General features: G+C 38.5%; 1 pseudogene; it reads left to right on the top strand.

Moving 5' to 3' along the window:
* LOC106796974 (uncharacterized) overlaps positions 1-18,308 on the top strand; it is a 98,232-nt pseudogene extending 79,924 nt beyond the window's left edge.
* The last annotated feature ends 3,097 nt before the right edge of the window (positions 18,309-21,405 follow it).

The raw sequence follows: 21,405 nt of genomic DNA, 5'->3' as shown, positions 1-21,405 counted from the left end.
AGGAATTGATTTAGAACATGTTATGAACTAAATAACATGCATGAATTAGACTCAAAATTCAAAAAGATAGGCTAAGAATGACAAGAATACATGAACAAATGTATCTAGAATTCAATCAACAAAATAAAAATTCAACACAAACTTAGAACATAATGTGACAATTACTATGACTAAACATGACTCTAAGACAACATGGATTAAGTGATTTACACTTAGATTTTTGTGTTTTTTTTTCTAATCAATATTTTGGAAGAAAATTTAGATCTAAGGTTCAGCACAAGAATATTATGAATGAAAAATGATAGAACCTAAAATCAACACAAAAACAAGATTCAAGAGTAGATCTACAAAATTTGAACCATGGAAATGCAAGAACAAGTGTAGATCTAAGATTTAATCGGTTTTTTTTTTTTGAATCTACTCTAAACAGCACCAAACCACAAGACAGTGGAGGATATACATGGAGAATAAGATGAAGAACAAGGAATTAAAGAGAATTCACCGAACAAAAAGATAGAGGAAGCAAAAGAGCATCACCTAGATGAAGATGCTCTTGATACCACATGATGTAAGCTCCATTGGAGCTTGTAGGCCTAGGATCTTCTTCATCAATGGATTCCTTTGCTCCTTGGAAGATGAATGGCAGCGAAATGGAGAAGGAAGAGAGAGAGGAGACGCCACTTCAAGGAGAAGATGAGTCTAGAAGAAGCTTACCACCATAGGAGGCCATGGATAAGAGTTTGGAGGAAGAAGGAGATGAATGAAGGGAGAGGGAGAGAAGAGCACGAAATTTTGTGCTCCAAATGAGCTTTGAAATCTTAAGTTTAATATTCAAATGATCAAAGTTCAAAAAAATGCACACACATGACCTCTATTTATAGCCTAAGTGTCACACAAAATTGGAGGGAAATTCAAATTTCACTTGAATTTGAAATTGAATTTGTGGAGCCAAACTTTGGAGCCAAAATTTCACTAATTATGATTAGTGAATTTTAGTTATGGTTCAGCCCACTAATCCAAGATCAATTCCAAGATTCTCCACTAAGTGTGCTTAGGTGTCATGAGGCATGAAAAGCATGAAGGACATGCACAAAGTGTGACTATATGATGTGGCAATGGGGTGTAGTAAGCAAATGCTCACCTCCCCCTCTAAAATTTAATTGGATTGGGCTTCTACCAATTCAATTAAATTTATTTCCAACCACACACATCAAATATCCACTTAGTGCATGTGAAATTACAAAACTACCCCTAATACAAAAACTAGTCTAGGTGCCCTAGAATACTAGGGCTGAAAAATCCTATATTTCTAGGGTACCCTACCTACATTATGGAGCCCTAAATACAAGGCCCAAAATTAATGAAACCTTAATCTAATATGTACCAAGATAAGTGGGCTCATACTTAGCCCATGGGCCCGAAATCTATCCTAAGGCTCATGAGAATCCTAGGGCCTTCTCTTGCATTTTTGACCCAATCTTCTTGGAGTCTTCTATCCAATGCCCTTGGGGGGTAGGATTGCATCATAAGAGTTGGGTAACAAACTTTTCCCCATTATTGTGGGTTGTACACCCCTATTATTATTTGCTTATAATTCTAAAAAAATCATTTGTCTTCTATGGGCAGCATATTGACCATGTTTAAGCTTCTTTTTTTCTTAAAGCACTTTTTAAAAAAATAAAATAAGCTTTTTCTGTTTTTTTTTTTAGTTTGTGTAAAATGCTTTAATAGAAAATTGCTTTTTTAAGAAGCAACTCCTATCTCTTAAAAATTCACTTTTTTTTAGAATCACTTCTTTTAAGTTTAAACTAACTGACTCATAATATATAACCAGGATATTTATTCTCTACTCTCTAGTTTTGTTGAGAGAATAATTTAGCTTCTCTAGTTTATAGAAGTTTTAATCTCTTTAAACTCATAAGCTACTTGGGCACATCTCCTAGCAAAATTGTAGCATGCTGCAGCTACTCCATATTGGACTAATTTTGAAGGATCTACTGCAAGCCTGGCAAAGTTTCTGCTACTTTGCAATTAGAACCTTTAAGTAAATATGGTTGGTGCTACATAGGATTGCTTGTGTGATTTATGTTCTAAATAGAATATATCATATAGGGTGGATAAAGATTTAATTTGGCTATATAATCCCGTTCTTAGTAGTCCTATTTCTATTTTAATCTATAGAATTTGGAAACCAAGCAGTGGATCAGTTTTGAAGAGACCCTTATAAGGACAATTCTCTCCTTTCCTGTCAATGAATCACCCAATCCAATTAGATTTCTACTTTCTTGTAAGTCTGTGACAGTCGCTTAGATTTATTTCCTTTTTTCTTATTGTCAAGCATCATGTGGTGCTTACTGCTTCTGTTAAAAATTTAAAGAATTATTAAAATGAATTCTTGTTTTTGACTTTTGACTAACCTAACTTGATTATAACTCTTACACTAGATATTTTTAATGGGTGTGCCTTTTTTCTGTTTAGGAAGTGGGCTAATATTTTATGTCATGCTTCTAATTTGTTGACTTGGGATAGGATTAATAGAAGAATGCGTATATGGAAGCTGACTGCAATGCTCTAATGTCATACGGTCTATGGAAAAGAGGCTAACGGCAGCTTGTAATGCTTTTGATTGAAAGATAGATAATATTGCCAAGCCAATTGTTCGAGTAGCTACAAATAGTCATGTTTGTAGGGTGGTTTTATTGAAATGAAAAACTGACTTGATTATGTATATCCTATGTAGGTTCTTGATGCTCTTTCATATGAATATGAAAAATCCATTCAAGCTTCAAGGAAGTGACAAAAATTTGTTGTCTTCTTACAACAAAGGTTTGTCTTCAAATATTGTTTTCAATTGTTTCTTTTCTTTTAAATTTGACTTTTAATAGTTTACTTGTTGGTGATACTAGTTTTGAAGGACCAACACTAGACCTAACCAGGGGATGATAGATAAAGTTGAATCTGACAAGAGTTCTCTCAATTTAAATGATCGATTGATTGAAGATAAGATGACCATGCTTAGTAAGTGACTGGAAACCAGTGAAAGTTAAAAGCATGAGTATATTAAATGCTATGAGGATCCCTACAACATTGTTCAACCAATCAAAATGATCTAGAATAACATTCACCACCTATACACCAAACAAGTACACTACATAGAATGAAGACATGCTAATTCATGGACAGTTTTTCCTCAATTCATATCCGTCTCATTACAATTACAAGTTACAACATCCTAGCATTAAGTTAGTTACCTCTTCTCCTCAAAGTGAGGGTGTATGGATAGAAACTTCCGCAGCGCAATTAGCATAGTCCAAAAATAGAGCAGCAATCCAAGAAACAGCTCAATCACTACATGCGTCAATCATCATTCCCAAAAACATTAGATAGAAACTTCCCTGGCGCAATCAGCATAGTCCAAAACCACCAATATTCAGAAAACTAGCAGGAGGGGTAGTTTTGCTCTGGTACCAAACAGACAAATATAGTTTTGCTACACCATAGTATAAAATACTAACCTTTCAAGATAATGAATCCTATGCTTTGGTCACATGGTCATCGCCATGAGACCGACAGTGAAAGGGACCGGAGAAGACAAACCAATGACAACCAGTTTTAGCACCGCCAGAGTTTCTAGTGACAATGACAATGGGTTCGGCTGAGAGTGCGAAAGGGTTTGAGTGAGTGAGAAAGCTAGGGTTTGAGTGCGTAGAAAAGGTTCAAGTTGGGAGCTCCATGGTTTACCCGCCACATTGCAGTCAATATAAAAGATCCAATAACATCAGTTTTTGAAAAAACTGATGTTGAGTTTTTTCTAGTAACATCGGTTTTCCAAAAAGCGATGTTAACAAACCAATGTTAACATCGGTTATTCAAAAAACCAATGTTAATAAGCTCTTGTTAACATCAGTTTTTGAAAAATCGATGTTAACAAGCTCATCTTATTTACGAGTATGCCACCGTATTTTTTTTAACATTGGTTTTTTATATAACCAATCTTAAAGTAGCGATGTTAAAACCTTTATTTCTAGTAGGGTAGTTCATGGTTATGGAGACACCATTGCTTCTTATCCCCAATTTCTGGGGAAAAAATTTCTGAATTTTACAACTTACAACATTTCCATACAAAGATAAATCATAAAATCTTGATACATATAAAACAAGCCTCTTATAAAGCTAAAAGATTAAAACCCATCCCTCATAACACATCAACCATCAAATTTCAGTTCCAAATAAAATCATCACTTTCTAATCACAATCTATTCTCAAATCATTCAAATGGTTGGACTGGCCACAAAAAACTTTAAGAGTAAAAAAAGAACACAATAAAATAGGATAGAACTTATCAGTTGATGATGGTTTTTGGCTGACAATGGTCAATGCTATTTTTGGTCGATGTCAGCAAGGGTTTTATTTCTATCAATGTTTGTCAAGGCCAGTTTTTGGCCGACATTAGCTAGGGTTTTGGTTGACATCAATTACGGATATTTTTTTGCTCAAATCGGCTAGGTTTTGGGTCAACATCGGTTATTGCTATTTTTTTGCTGACATCGGCTAAGTTTGTTTTTTTTATGCCAATCAAGGGTTTGTTCAACTAACGTTGGCTAGGTTTTTTCCTGTCAACGTTAGTTGGTGCTATTTTTTTACTGACGTCTGCCGAAAACTATTACCAACCTACGTTGTCCAAAAAAATCCAAGTTGACGTCTACCAAAAAATTGCCCCAACTGACAACTGATCAAAAATAGTCTTGATTGATGTTGACAAAAAAGAATGTAACAGATGTCAGCCAAAACATAGCCATGGCAGATGTCTGCCAAAAATCATCATCATTCAATGTAAACTAAAAAATCCTAGTCAACACCAGCAAGAAAAATGTCCTGACCAACATTGGCCAAAAAAATAGCCACGACCAATGTTGGCCAAAAAATAGACTCAATTGACGTTGACCAAAAAAACCCTAGCCGACACCAATAAGAAAATATTCCTAACCAACATCGACAAAAAAAAACCTAGCTGGCCTTAGCCAAAATAAAGTCCTTGCTAATGTCAACCAAAAAATCCTAGTCGTTGTTGGCCAAAAAACAACCCCGATGACATCGATTGAGAAAAGCCCTAGTCAATGTCGCCCAAAAAACATCAATGGCCAACATTTACCAAAAATACGCTTGGCTGACATTAGCCGAAAAATATCTTAGGCCGACATCAACCGAGAAAAACATAGTCGATGTCGGCCAAAAACCATCATCGATCGTCGGCTGAAAAATAGTCTTGACTAGTGCCACTTCCTACATTTGATAACGGTCATTGCCATTGTCGCCGTTACTACATTGCATCACTATCACTGATAATGCAAAAGAAAAATAAGTCCACAAAGTTACCCACCCGTGGTACGCCTTCATGAATCACCCTCCCTTCTCATTATCTTGTACGCATCACCAAAGACACAGCCTCACCTTTATGCTTAACACATTAACCTCTAGTTCACCTTTTCCAATGTTTCAAAATGCTTCCCATTATCCTCAAACAAAAAAGTACAAAATTAACTTTTTTATGCTAAATTATTTTTTTTGTCCTCTAATTTATTTGTAAAGTTCAATTTGGCCCTCTAATTGTTAAATGGTTCAATTAAGTCCTTCTGTCTAAATTTGGCTAATGACATTAGCGCAGTGAGAGGCATGTGTCGATTTTAGTGGTTTTCACATACTGATGATTTTAAACACCACTAATTTTTTATTTGATTTTATAATAATCAAAGTTCAAAAGCCTTGTTCATAGACTGTGGTCATGGAGTGGTTGTAGTGTCCCTCGTTCGTAGTAGGCTTTTGACAGTGGTGGCTAGGATTCGATGAAGTGTGTTGATGACAACTGAGTGAAAGAGTTGAGGATTGTACAACCCTCGTTCATGATGATGTAGAGGTTGTTGATCTCTCTCGTTCGAGGCAATGGTGTGGTTGTTGATCTCTTATTCATGACAGGGATTGACACAAATTTGTTGTCGTAGTTGCGGATCTGCAATGAACGAGTCAAGGGTTGCTACTAGGAGGCTCTCTTCCCTCTCCGATCTCCTTTTTGTAGAAGCAAGCTTCATTGCTTCATGATGATGAATCAAGATTGATTCATGATGATGAATCAAGATTGATTCAAGATGTTTTGATGATAACAAAGATGATGACAAAAAGCCCATGAGAATGATTTCAAGATTGAGTCAAGAACAATTCAAGAATCAAGAGAAAGATTCAAGAGAAGTTTCAAGTTTCAAGTTTTCAAGAATCAAGAATCAAGAATAATCAAGATCAAGATTCAAGAATCAAGAAAAGGCTCAATCAAGATAAGTACAAAATTTTTTTTCAAAACATTGAGTAGCACATGAAGTTTTCACAAAAGCTTTTACCAAAGAGTTTTTACTCTCTGGTAATCAATTACTAGTTTACTGTAATCGATTACCAGTGGCAAGTTTTGTTTTCAAAAAGCTTTCAACTGAATTTACAACGTTCCAATCAATTTCAAAACGGTGTAATTGATTACAATATATTGGTAATCGATTACCAGTGTGTTTGAACGTTGAAATTCAAATGTGAGAGTCACATCCTTTCACAAAAATGCTTTGTGTAATCGATTACCAGTGATAAGTTTTGAACAAAAATCAAAAGATGTAACTCTTACCAGTGGTTTTCTTGACCAGACATGAAGAGTCTATAAAAGCAAGTCCTTAACTTTCATTTTTAATACAATGATTACAATCTTTTACATCCTTTGAATCTCTTTGAACATCCTCTTGAATTTCTTCTTCTTCTTCCTTTGCCAAAAGCTTTCTAAAGTTTTCTGGTTTTCCAAACCTTGAAAACAAAAGTGTGCTATTCATCTTTTTCATTCCCTTCTCCCTTTGCCAAAAAGAATTCGCCTAGGACTAACCGCCTGGATTCTTTTTGTGTCTCTCTTCTCCCTTTTCCAAAAGAACAAAGGACTAACCGCCTGAATTCTTTTGTGTCTCCCTTCTTCCTTGTCAAAGAATTCAAAATGACACAGTCTGAGAATTCTTTTGATTCTTCCCTTTCCCATAAACAAAAGATTTCAAAGGACTAACCGCCTGAGAATACTTTTGTTTCCCCCTTCACAAAGTTTCAAAGGACTAACCGCCTGAGAACTTTGTCTTAACACATTGGAGGGTACATCCTTTGTGGTAACAATATAGGGTACATCTACTTGGGTTGTTGTGACTGAGAACAAGAGAAGGTACATCTCTTATGGATCAGTTCTAGTGGAGGATACATCCACTAGGTTGTTCAAAGAGAACAAGGGAGGGTACATCCCTTGTGGATCTTTGCTTGTAAAGGATTTTACAAGGTTGAAAAGAAATCTCAAGGATCACAAGTCGCTTGGGGACTGGATGTAGGCACGGGTTGTTTCCGAATGTGGCGTCCCCAAAATAATGATTGGTTTAATAGTAATGATTTAAACAACCAAAAACCATGGTAGATTTTTTTTTTCATTTCTTTCTCTTTTCACAATAATTAGGTTCAGAAGGAAAATCCTCACTATAGAGTCTTGAATGGCCAGTTCACAACTCTATTCGGAGTCATTTCTTTCTGATCACTCATAACCTCTAAATATTTGCTTTTTCAAAAGGAAAGATATACTAGCCATTACTTTAGGTCGTCACATGAAAATAATAAAATAAAATACGATCGGTAAACTCTTTTGCAAATAAAGTTTGCTAATGCTTTCTTTTCAAATAACAAGATTAAACATAAGTACATTCATCATTTAAAAGCTGTCCAAAATATGGGAGTTTTACAAAATACATAGTGTCATCCAGAGCAAAGGTGTCCACTGTAGTGGCTTCAGCCACATGTATACAATCATCAAATTCCTATACAATAGGTCTACCCATACAAAAAAAACAAAAGAGTAAACCTAACAGTCAGTCCTAGATACACCCACCCTCAAAAGTATATAAAACTAGTCCATAGAACTGTCTACTATGATGAAGAGCCTCCACTGATCGCCATCTCTCTAGGGCCACTATCCTCCGTAGAGTCTGCCTCGGATGCCGACATGACGTCCTCGGGAGAATCCACCTCAGGGAGTGGGTCCTCATCACCCTCTAGAAAGTCAAAAGCATCCACAACAGGCTCAGGAGGTAGCTCCTCGAGATCCTCCTCAGGGTCTTCCTCGGATGACGTTACCTCAATCACTTGGACTGGCTCCACTAGACGGTATGGCGTAGGCGTGGGTAGTATCCACTCCACAGTACGCTGAAGTGTGCACGCGGGTTCATCTGGATGCACCAATGAAGTAGCCGTAAATCTAATCGTGCCCCGAAATCGGCACCTCGTGTTGCCTTCGAGGGTCTCCCAAGCTCCCTCTAGGCACTCCATCTCCACTCGATCATGGATTAGCTGCGCCGCCATCACGATCTACAAGAAAGAAAAGAAAGGGGTAGACTCTTACATGAGAATCTAACTACGCCGCAACACAATGCGTCTCATAACCACTACATGCAAGTAAAAGGGGTATCTTTAGGCTTTTCATCTCTGGTAATCGATTACACAGCCTTGGTAATCGATTACCAGAGGCTAAACTCGAATTACACAGCCTCAGGACATGAAACCTGCAAAAATGCACTGTGTAATCGATTACACCTAACTGGTAATCGATTACCAGTGGCATGTTCCTCTGTGTAATCGATTACACAGCCTGGTAATCGATTACCAGAGGCCTCCAAAACATGTTGCCTTCATTTCTAAGCCTGGTAATCGATTACACCCCTTGGTAATCGATTACCAGAAGCCCTCTTAGCTTCCTGACCTCGTTTTTGAGCCTGGTAATCGATTACACCCCTTGGTAATCGATTACCAGAGACCATCTTAGTCTCCTGTCTTCATTTTTAAGCCTTGTAATCGATTACCCACCCTTGGTAATCGATTACCAGAGGCCATATGTGGCGTCCCCAAAATAATGATTGGTTTAATAGTAATGATTTAATTAACAAAAACCATGGTAATTTTTTTTCTTCTTCTTTTTCTTTTTCATTTCTTTCTCTTTTCACCATAACAAGGTTTAGAAGGAAAATCCTCACTATAGAGTCCTGAATGGCCAGTTCACAACTCTATTCGGAGTCATTTCTTTCTTACCGCTCATAATCTCTAAACTATTTTGTTGTTTCAAAAGGAAGAATGTACCAGCCATTACTTTAGGTCGTCACGTGAAAATAAAAGAATAAAATACGGTCGATAAACTCTTTTACAAATAAATTTGCTAATGCTTTCTTTTCGAGTAACAAGATTGATCATAAATACATTCATCATTTAAAGCTGTCCAAAATATGGGAGTTTTACAAAATACATAGTGTCATCCAGAGCAAAGGTGTCCATAGTGGTGGCTTCAGCCACATGTATACAATCATCAAATTCCTATACATCAGGTCTACCCATACAAAAACAAAAGAGTAAACCTAACAGTCAGTCCTAGATACACCCACCCTCAAAAAAATATAAAACTAGTCCGAAGAGCTGTCCACTAGGATGAAGAGCCTCCACTGATCGCCATCTCCCCCGGGCCACTATCCTCCGTAGAGTCTGCCTCAGATGCCGACATGACTTCCTCGGGAGAATCCACCTCAGGAAGTGGGTCCTCATCACCCTCTAGAAAGTCAAGAGCATCCACAGCAGGCTCGGGAGGTAGCTCCTCAGGATACTCCTCGGGGTCTTCCTCGGATGATGTCACCTCGATCACTTGGACTGGCTCCACTAGACGGTATGATGTAGGCGTGGGTGGTATCCACTCCATAGTACGCTGAAGCGTGCGCACGGGTTCATCTGGATGCACCAATGAAGTCGCCGTAAATCGAATAGTTCCTCGAAATCGGCACCTCGTGTTGCCTTCGAGGGTCTCCCAGACTCCCTCTAGGCACTCCATCTCCCCTCGATCATGGATTAGCTGCGCCGCCATCACGATCTACAAGAAAGAAAGGAAAGGGGTAGACTCTTTCACAAGAATCTAACTATGCCGCCGCATAATGCGTCTCATAACCACTACATGCAAGTAAAAAGGGGTATCTCAAGGCTTTTCATCCCTAGTAATCGATTACACAGCCTTGGTAATCGATTACCAGAGGCCAAACTCGAATCACATAGCTTCAGGGCATGAAAACCTGAAAAAGGCACTGTGTAATCGATTACACATACCTGGTAATCGATTACCAGTGACCCATTCCTTTGTGTAATCGATTACGCAGACTGGTAATCGATTACCAGAGGCCTCCACAACCTGCTGCCTTCATTTCTAAGCCTGGTAATCGATTACACCCCCTTGGTAATCGATTACCAGAAGCCCTCATAGCTTCCTGACCTCGTTTTCAAGCCTGGTAATCGATTACACCCCGTGGTAATCGATTACCAGAGACCATCTTAGTCTCCTATCTTCATTTTTAAGCCTTGTAATCGATTACCCACCCTTGGTAATCGATTACCAGAGGCCACAACCCATACATCACACAAAATTCACAACTGGCCAGCCACCACAAGCCTCCTTGCTTTGTGATCTTTGTTCCTTTTATCTGTTGACTGCCAGGAGCTCGCCTGCTTAGGTACATCACAGGTTCTCATTGACTGACTATGCCCGGGTTGGGTCGGGATTGGTCAAGCTTGGTTTTGGGCAATAGCACCCCACCTGACGTCCCCAAGGTCTCCTGACCCCCGCGACATATCTCCAGGTACCACTCTGTGGTCAACGAATAAAAGCAGGAAGTTTCACCCTTCTACACTTCCTCATTTCAAGCTTGTAGGATTATGGGGTACCCATCACATGTGGTACTAGGTGGCGGTCGGGCGATGGTGCACAACAAGTTTTCCACATCCACAAATCGCGCATAAACCCACCATCCCCTGTTGCCCACCTCCAACTGAGCTCACATACTCCTACGTAGCCCATATCCTCGTTTCTCTCAACACCGGGTCCCCATCAATCCTCCCAAGCTTCCCCAACATCCAAGTAACTCAACATTCAAACAACACAAACCATCACAGCCAAGAAAACAGGGCAAAGGCAGAAAACTCTGCCCAAAACACCAACCAAAATCACAGCTTTTCTCACTTAAAGACCCCAGTAACAATTCCTTCGTTCCAATTCGTTAACTGTTGGATCGACTCGAAAATTTTACTGGAAGTCTCTAGTACATAAACCTACATTTTGACCGTTGGGATCTACTAGCAAACATGCAGAACTCATTCTGCACTGCTCTTTCCACAACCAGCAAATGCATAGCATTTTTCTGCACTTGTGCAAAATTCTGCTGCACAATTTCACAGCAAAATTCTGCACAAAGTGCAGATTTCGAAAACCACACTTCCCCTCATCCAATCTTGCCCAAATCAAATCCTACAAGTCCCAAATCATGTATCAATCATGTCTAAACCACAGTCAAGCTTCAAAACACAGCAACACAAAATCTAGGTGTCCAAAACCCCTTAATTTAATGGATTTTCTAGGCTTGAGAAGTGAAATTGAGAATGGGACAAATTTGAAGCAAACTCTCACCTCACACAAGTCTATAACATCAATTTAAACTTGTTCAAACTGGATTTACGCTTAAAATCTCACTGAATCAAAATTTGACTCCTCAACACCCAAATTTACCCTAGAAATGGCTCTTTGTTCACTTTGGTCATTTGTTTTTCTCTCTAGCACAGCCCAAACTTTCTCATAAGTCCTAAATGGCATTTCAAGCTAGAATTAACTCACTTTAACCTCCATTTACCACAGAATCCAGATTTAATCTTCTAACTCTCAAAGCCTCACTCCTTTTCCACTCATAACACCACATTCTCACTTTCTAACCCTAGGTTAACTCTACCCTTCATCTCTAACAGTTTTCCATAAGCAATTTCAGCACATAAACATCACAAGCATCATCATAAAAACCCTAAAACAGAATGGGTATATTTAACTCATCCAAACATGGCAATTTCAACATACTTTCAACAAATTCCTTCACAAATAATCATCATGAAGCAGAAAACTAGCAAAACTACCCATCATATCTCCCAAAACCCCATACCCACGAAAATCAAGAGAGAAAGAAGTCCACCCAAACCTGAAATTTCAAAGTCCCACACGTAGACACGCACTTCACGACTCCGAAAATGCCCTCCTTTCGCGATTTGGAGCAGGAATGGGCACCAAAGGTTGAAGCTTTGTTGGGCAACAATGGTGGATGAAGAAGAGAGAAAGCTATGTGAGAGAGGGAGAGAAAAGGCTTCTGAATTTTTTTTTCTTTTGGCTGAGTGAGGAGAGAGAACAGTTTTTAGTTTTTAAAAAAAAAGGTTTCCTCTTTTTCTATTATTTTATTATAAACTATGCCACATGTCTCCATTTGAGTGGAGCAAAAAGGGCCCACTTTCCCTTTTGACTGTGACCCATACTCAGCCACAAAAGTGAGAATAATCTGACCTTTGAAACGCTAAAATTCTGCCTCGGTTTGTGTGCCATTTCTCTGGTTCCAGTTCCTCGCGTTTCTTTGTGTCCGTCGGGGCCAGTTTTCGAAAGTAAGCAATATATATATCAAAACGCTCAGAATAAAACCCCGAGCGTGGTTCAGAGGTTGGTTTTGTTAAATTTTAAGTCGCACGCAAAACGATGATTTTTAAACTAATTAATTAAGAATTAACCCATAACCTCCCAGTTATGGACTTCCTTTCCTTAATTAGCCTAACCCGCATATCTTGCCCCCACTATTCCTACTTCTACCAAGAACATATATGCATATACACTGAATAATACTTATATATATAATCATTCAAAATACATCGTTTTCAAAAATTCTGAGTAGAAATTTCCAGGATGTCACACCATATCCCATATATCAATCAAAGTTCACAGCTGGCCAGCCACCACACAAGCCTCCTTGCTTTGTGGTCTTTGTTTGTTTTATCTGTTGACTGCCAGGAGCTCGCCTGTTTAGGTACATCACAGGTTCTCACTGACTGACTATGCCCGGGTTGGGTCGGGATTGGTCAAGCTTGGTTGTGGGCAATAGCACCCCACCTAACGTCCCCAAGGTCTCCTGACCCCCGCGACATATCTCCAGGTACCACTCTGTGGTCAACGAATAAAAGCAGGAAGTCTCACCCTTCTACACTTCCTCATTTCAAGCTTGTCGAATTATGGGGTACCCATCACATGTGGTACTAGGTGGCGGTCGGGCGATGGTGCAAAACGATTCTCCACATCCACAAATCACGTATAACCCACCATCCCCTGTTGCCCACCTCCAACTGAGCTCACGTACTCCCACGTAGCCCTTATCCTCGTTCCTCTCAACGCCGGGTCCCCATCAATCCTCCCAAGCTTCCACAACATCCAGGTAATTCCACATCCAATCATCATGGACCAACAAAACCAAGCAAAATAGGGCAAAGGCAGAAACTCTGCCCAAAACACAACTCAAAATCATAGCTTTTCACATACAAATACCCCAGTAACATTTTCTTCGTTCCAATTCGTTAACCATTGGATCGACTCGAAAATTTTATTGGAAGTATCTAGTACATAAGTCTACATTTTGACCGTTGGGATCTGCTAGAAAATGTCCAGAACCCCATATGTACTACCCTTTTCACAACCAGCCATACACAAGCATTTTTCTGCACTTATACAAAATTCTGCTGCACATTTCAACAGCAAAATTCTGCATAAAGTGCAGATTTCGAAAACCACTCTTTCCCTCATCCAATTTTGCCCAAATTGAATCCTACAAGTCCCAAATCATGTACCAATCATGTCTAAACCAAGGACAAGCTTCAGACCAAAGCGACACAAAATCTAGGTATCCAAAACCCCTCAATTTAATGGATTTTCAAGGTTTGAGAAGTGAAATTGAGAATGAGGTAAATTTGGAGCAAACTCTCACCTCACACAAGTCTATAACATCAATTTAAACTTGCTCAAACTGGATTTACACCTAAAATTCCACCGAATCAAAATTTGACTCCTCAACACCCAATTTTTACCCTAGAAATGACTCTTTGTCCACTTGGTCATTTGTTTTTCTCACTTGCACAGCCCAAGCTTTCTCATAAGTCCTAAATGACATTTCAAACTAGGATTAACTCACTTTAACCTCCAAATACCACTAAATCCATATTTGGCCTTCCAACTCTCAAAAACTCACTCTTTTTCCACTCATAACACCATATTCTCACCTTCTAACCCTAGGTTAACTCTACCCTTCATCTCTAACAGTCTTTCCATAAGCAATTTCAGCACACCAACATCAAAAGCATCATCATAAAACCCTAAAACTGAATGGGTAAGCTTAATTCATCCAAACATGGCAAGTTTAACATGCTTTCAACAAATTTCTTCACAAATAACTATCATGAAGCAGAAACCTAGCAAAACTACCCATCATATCTCCCAAAACCCAATACCCACGAAAATCAAGTGAGAAAGAAGTCTACCCAAACCTGAAATTTCGAGGTCCCACACGTAGAGATGCGCTTCACGACTCCGAAAATGCCTTCCTTTCGCGATTTGGAGCAGAAATGGGCACCAAAGGTTGGAGCTTTAATGGAGTTTCAATGGAGGATGAAGAAGAAAGAAAAAGCAACGTGAGGGAGAGGGAGAAAGCTTCTGAAATGTGGGCTGAGTGAGGAGAGAGAGAGTTGCTTTTTGGTTTAAAAGGCTTTTTCTCTTTTCTATTATTTTATTTTAAGTTATGCCACATGTCTCCATTTGAGTGGAGCAAAAGGCCCACTTTTCTCTTGATGTGACTCATGCTCAGCCACATGAAGAGAAAAAATCTGACCTTTTGAAATGTCAAAGTCCTGCCTCGATTTGCGTGTCGTTTCTCTGGTTCCAGTCCCTCGCATTTCTCTGCGCCCGTCGGGGCCAGTTTTCGAAAGTAGGCAATATATATATCAAAACGCTCAGAATGAAACCCCGAGCGTGGTTCAGAGGTTGGTTTTGTTAAATTCTAAGTCACACGCAAAACGATGATTTTTAGACTAATTAATTAAGAATTAACCTATAACCTTCCAGTTATGGATTTCTCTTCCTTAATTAGCCTAACCCGCGTATCTTGCCCCCACTATTCCTACTTCTACCAGGAACATATATGCATATACACTGAATAATACTTATATATATATATATATATATATATATATATATATATATATATATATATATATATATAGATATAATCATTCAAAATACACCGTTTACAAAAATTCCAGGTAGAAATTTCCAGGATGTCACACCGAACCAGTATAAAACTCTTGTGTCTGTCTTCTTCTTCCCTACACTTTTTATTTTCTGTTGTGCACTTTAATTATTGCTTTTACTTTTGGTAACATTAAGAAGGATAGATTTTTAATTAGTAAAGGTTCGTTAATAATTAATTCAACCCCCCCTTCTTAATTATTCCGAGGCCACTTGATCCAACACTTTTCTCTATGGTGAGCTGTTAGTCGTCTTATACGACTAACTTTTGTATAGAAAACATTTTCCCAAACTTGTATAGTTCCCCAATTTATGGTTATTTGGTAGTGATTTTGTAAATAAATCTTGTTTTATTGTTAAAGCTATCTCTAGAATATGTCCATTGAATTTAATGATGAAATATGTGCAATTTCAGGTAAAAAAGAGGCTAAGTCATGAAGTGCCAAAAGTGATTGTTGAGCTTAGCTCATCAGTGGGCTAAGCACACATCCACCGCTAAGTGCAGCTTCAACGCACTTAGCGCGATAGAAGAACCTGGCAAAGCATCAATACCAAGGCCTCGCGCTAAGCGCGAGATCAGTGCGCTGAGCACAACAGTTGTCTTCAACTAGACTCAGCGCACGACTAGCGCTAAGCTCAAATCCACTTACTCGCGCTTAGCGTGAGGGTGGCTCTAAGCGCAATGTCACGAATTTAGAGCCTATTTAAAGCCTGTCTTGTGCAGAAATAGGGTATAGAACTTTTAGGTAGATGATTTGCACAGATTCCAGGGCACACCACAGTGCCTATTTCAGGAAAAGAGCTCCGGAGGCAGCAAGAGGAGTAGCTTTTGCAGAGATACCTAGGTTTTGTAAGCTCATTATTGTTAGGGTTTCTTCTGTAATGGCTGGCTAAACACCCTAGTTGGGGATTTCTAGAGAACAGCTGATGTAATTACTTTAATATCTAATTGATTGTGTTTCTTGTGTTCAATGCTTCTTTCAGTGCTTAAATTCCGTATTGTTGCCTTAGAACTTGAATGAAGCAGAATTGAAACTTAGTCTTACAAGAGGGATCTGTAGATCAAGTTTTGGTTTTAAATATGTTGTTACAATAATGTTGTTTGGTCTAAGTCCAGTCCAATAAGAGGGATCTGAGGACAAAGCTTAGGCTAAATTAGTCTAAACTTTCGTAAGCTATTTAAGCTAAGTCTAGTCCAACAAGAGGGATCTGAGGATGAAGCTTAGTTTAAGTTAGTCTAAACCTAGGAGGGCTGTCTAAATTGAGCGTAGTCCAACAAGAGGGATCTGAGAGCGAAGCTTGGATTGATTCAGTCTAACTAGGGATTGAGGTTTAGTAATTTAGGCTACAGCATAGAACACAAAAGCATGATTGATTAGAGAAACATCCTTATATGCATTAGCTAGTCTATTAGAAAGACCCAATACTTCTACCTACTACTATCAATTTTACTTTCTTGCATTTTTACTGTTTTTAACCTAGACTTAGTTTAATCATATTCTAAATCATCAATTATCAATGTTTCTTTCAACAATGCCTTATTTCTAAATTTAACTCTATCTTAGACTAGTTCCCTAAGTTTGATACTCGGATTCATCCGTTTTAATTTTAAATTCTTGACGATCTGGTGCGCTTTCCGACAAACTGGATTTCCCTTGAACATATTTGTATAAAGAAAAAGTGGACCAAAAAGTAACTGCAAGGGAAATCCAACAAAGTATTTATGGCGCTGTTGCCGGGGATCTAGATTTAAGAAGAGTTTAGTTCAGTTTTACAGCATTGCTTTATAGTTTTTCTTTTTGATTCATTGATTCTTTTTGTTCATATTTTAGTTACCATACATTCATTGTTATTTTGGACTAGATAATTGTTGTTCTGTTTTCTTGTATGCAAAGAAGATCTACTGCAAGTGATTTGATTCCCATTGATTTGGAGATTAACGCCACCTGTAGAAGGCATAATTCAGAGAGAATCAGAAAATTTTTGTAGGATTTAGAAGCAACAGCAACTCCAGTAGAAGAACCTCGATCATCCAAGGCATCTTCTAGTTTTCCTATTGCAGGGCATTCTCATATAGAATCTGTTGAAGATGCAATCATGGCTGAAAAGCCAAGAGGAGTAACCCTAGAGGATTATTCAAGTTCTATTGTGCCACAATTTTTCACTAGTATTGCACAGCCAGAAGTTTAAGCTCAGACCATTACATATCCTCCTTCTTTGATATAGCTGATTCAAAATAATTTGTTTCATGGTTTACCCAATGAAGACCCTTATGCTCACTTAGCTACCTATATAGAGATATGCAATACTATTAGGTTGGTAGGTGTGCCAGCAGATGCAATCAGGTTGAGTGTGTTCTCATTTTCTTTATCTGGAGAAGCCAAGAGATGGCTTCATTCTTTTAAAGGAAACAGTATGAAGTCATGGGATGAAGTGGTAGAAAAGTTCTTAAAAAGTACTTCCCTGAATTGAAGACTCCAGAAGGAAAAATGCCATCTCTTCCTTCCACCAGTTTCCAGATGAATCATTGAGTGAGGCACGTGAAAGATTTAGAGGTTTATTGCGGAAGACTCCCACTCACAGTTTTTCAGAACCAATACAGCTCAACATATTCAGAGATGGGTTGAGACCAAAATCTAAGCAGCTCTTGGATGCTTCAGCTGGGGGTAAGATCAAAATGAAGACCCCTGACGAAGCAATGGACTTAATTGAAAGTATGGCTGCTAGTGACATTGCCACTTTGAGAGACCGAGCCCATATTCCTACCAAGAAAATTTTATTGGAGCTAACCTCACAGGACGCTCTGTTGGCACAAAACAAGTTGATGTCCAAGAAACTAGAGACATTAACAAAAACACTAAGTAAGTTTCCAACTCAGTTTCATTCTGCACAAACTTCACATTCTTCTATTTTGCAGGTTGCAGGATGTAGAATTTATGGTGGAGCTCATGAATCTGGATGTTGTATCCCTAAGGAAGAGCTAATTGCACATGAAGTTAATTATATGGGGAATCAACCCAAAGGCAATTTCAATACAAGTGGATTTCTAGGATTTCAGAACAACCAGCAGTATCAACAACAGAGATAGTGGCAAAATCACCCTGGTAACCAATTCAACAGAGACTAGGGTGGTTCATCTACAAAGCCACAACAGTAGGTGCCAAATCTCTACGACCGAACCACAAAGCTGGAAGAGACTTTAGCTCAATTCATGCAAGTGTTAATGTCTAACCAAAAGAGCACTGAGTCTGCAATTAAGAATCTTGAAGTCCAGGTGGGCCAGCTTGCAAAGCAATTAGCTGAAAGATCATCAAACAGCTTTACAGCAAACATAGAGAAAAAAACCTAAAGAAGAGTGCAAAGTTGTGATGACTAGAAGCAAAATGGCGATCCAAGCGAAGGAAAGTAGAGCTGATCAGAAGGTGGAGGGAGTTAAACAACAGCTGGTTGATGAACTGGTGCTGGAATCGTTGATGATTTAGTTGAACTTCAAGAAATTATTGAGGAAGCATAAGGTGATGAAGAAGGAGAGATACCAATAAGAGACTATCAAGAGAGAATAAAGAAGAAGGAAGAAAAAGAAAAAGAAAAAGAAACAAAAGAAAAGGATAAAAAGTAAAAAAATTGAAAAATGAAAAACAAAAAGAAAAGGTTGTTGAGATTGAAGAGAAGAAGGGCAAGAGTGAGGCTAACATAAAAAGAGCGACATTTGGCCAGATTTCTGGATATCTTCAAGAAACTGGAAATTACTTTGCCATTTGGAGAAGCACTTCAGCAAATTCCCCTCTATGCCAAATTTTTGAAGGATATGCTAACTAAGAAGAACCGATACATCCACAGTGATAGAATTATTGTGGAAGGTAATTGTAGTGTTGTGATTCAACGCATTTTTCCACCCAAGCACAAAGATCCTGGAGTTGTCACGATACCGTGTTCTATTGGTGAGGTTGTTGTAGGCAAAGCTCTCATAGACTTGGGAGCTAGTATCAATTTAATGCCTCTTTCCATGTGCCAACTGTCATACCCTAATTTCATCCTGGGATCAGTGTTTGTCGGCATGCGACCTTCGTTTGACCACCTCAAAATGCTTAACACCCATCGTTGTGGAATCCGTAAAGTTCTGAGATGTTTCGAGAAGAAACCAGTCAAAAACACAAAAATGGGGAGTGTATTTAGCAAAGTGGGGTGTGTGTAAATAAACTGTTACACTCTAATTTCATCCGAGGACCATTGTTGATCGCTTCGGAAGGCTTAACACTCATCACAGTGGAATCCGTAAAGTTTCGTGAGATTTCAGAAAGAAAACGGCCAAAAACACAAAAATAGGGGGTGAACTTATCAAGATAAGGTGTAAATAGCAATTCAAATCTAGGCCCTTCTGGAACATTTTGGAAGTTGGGTTGCTTAAGGAGGAAGCAACTGGGCGGCAAGCTCCTCCAAGTTGTTGAAAAATGGTTTTCGAGGCTTCCGTAATGATTCCGTAAAATTTCCAAAAACCTTGGGTAAGCATATTTCACTTAACATTGGTGAAAGGGAAGAGAAAAAAAGATGAAAATCAAATCCGAAACACTTCCATAAGGCTTCCGTAACTTTCCTATAAAGTACAAAAAGGGGGGTGAACTTAGTAATTGAGGTGCACTTAGAAATCTTCCTCAAGAAGCCTCTGGGCGGTAAGCACCTCTCTTTTTCCTATAAATAGGGGAGGGGGGCTGTTTCAAAAATATTTCAGACCCCTTGGCTATGCATTTCGGCTATTTTGGGCAAAAAACACGTTTTCGTGAAGAAAAATTGAGTCGAAGTGCTTCCGTAACGCTTCCGTAAGCGATTATGTGGAAATCTTCATTGTTCTTCATCGTTCTTCACCATTCTTCGTTCGTTCTTCATCGTTCTTCAGTCTTCAACCGGTAAGTTCCCGAAATCAAATCTTTCAATTCATTCTATGCACCCTTAGTGGTCTCTACTTGTTTTTTGTACTTTCAGTTTTCTTTTCTTCCGTTTTTAACGAGCTTTTTACCGTTTATTTAAGTCGTTTTCTTACCTAATAAATGATAAAATGAATTTCAACCGATCATTTGTGTTGTAATCTCATTTAATCACTATTAAAACAAAATCTAACCGATCGTTCATGTTGTAACCACGGTTAAACCAAAAAAGGGCAAAATAATAATAAAATAATCAAAATATCTTGAAAAATAATAATAAAATAATCAAAATATCTTGAAAAATAATAATAAAATAATCAAAATATCTTTGAATAAAATAATCAAAAAAATCAATCTGACGTTTTTCTTTGGAAGTTTCCTTGAATAAATTGACTAATAACCAAAGTGAAACTAAGGCTATAATCAACTCACAAATCAAGCTTTGTCCGCAAAAGTCACTCAAAACCATTTTAAGGTCCAACGCCTTAAACGGTCCTCTTTGCTTTTATCGGTTAACATGGACCGTTCAAAAGCATAAAATCAACATGTAACTTTACCACTTTTGCAAGAACTACGTAGGTCTGAGTTCCTCATCGCAATTGAGGATACGTAGGAGCAAAAGCCCCATTTTTGTCAACCACCCTAAGAGATCGTTAATGGTCCAACGCCTTAACGTTTCTCACCTTTCAAAAACAAGAGATCGTTAATGGTCCAACGCCTTAACGTTTCTCACCTTTCAAAAACAAGAGATCGTTAATGGTCCAACGCCTTAACGTTTCTCTCCTTTCAAAATCAAAAGATCATTTAATGGTTCAACGCCTTAAATGACCTTTGTTCGGTTAAAATTGATCTTACGGAAAAAGATCAAAACAACTTAACCAACGTTTAGTTCTAAAAGAACTATGTAGGTCTGATTTCCTCATCGCAATTGAGGATACGTAGGAGCGAGGGAAACACCCTTGTCGACCACACCCAAATTAAAAACATAAAAATCATAAAAACACAAAAAGACAAAAAAAAAAAAGAAAATAAAACATTTTGAAGTCATATTTGCACACTTGATTAAAGGCTGTCGTCCCTTGTGATGGACGGGTGGGGTGCTAATACCTTCCCCGTGCGTAAAAACAACTCCCGAACCTTTCACACTTAAAGTTCGTAGACCACACCTTTCTGGTTTTTCTGACGTTTTCCTCAAATAAACGTTGGTGGCGACTCCACGCATTTTCCTCCCATGGAAGATGCACCCGTGAGCCCCGCGTCGCC

Source organism: Glycine max, chromosome 18 (assembly GCF_000004515.6).
Source record: "Glycine max cultivar Williams 82 chromosome 18, Glycine_max_v4.0, whole genome shotgun sequence".
NCBI lineage: Eukaryota > Viridiplantae > Streptophyta > Magnoliopsida > Fabales > Fabaceae > Glycine > Glycine max.
The sequence above is the reverse complement of the archived record's forward strand: the minus strand, read 5'-3'. Positions and strand labels throughout refer to the sequence as shown.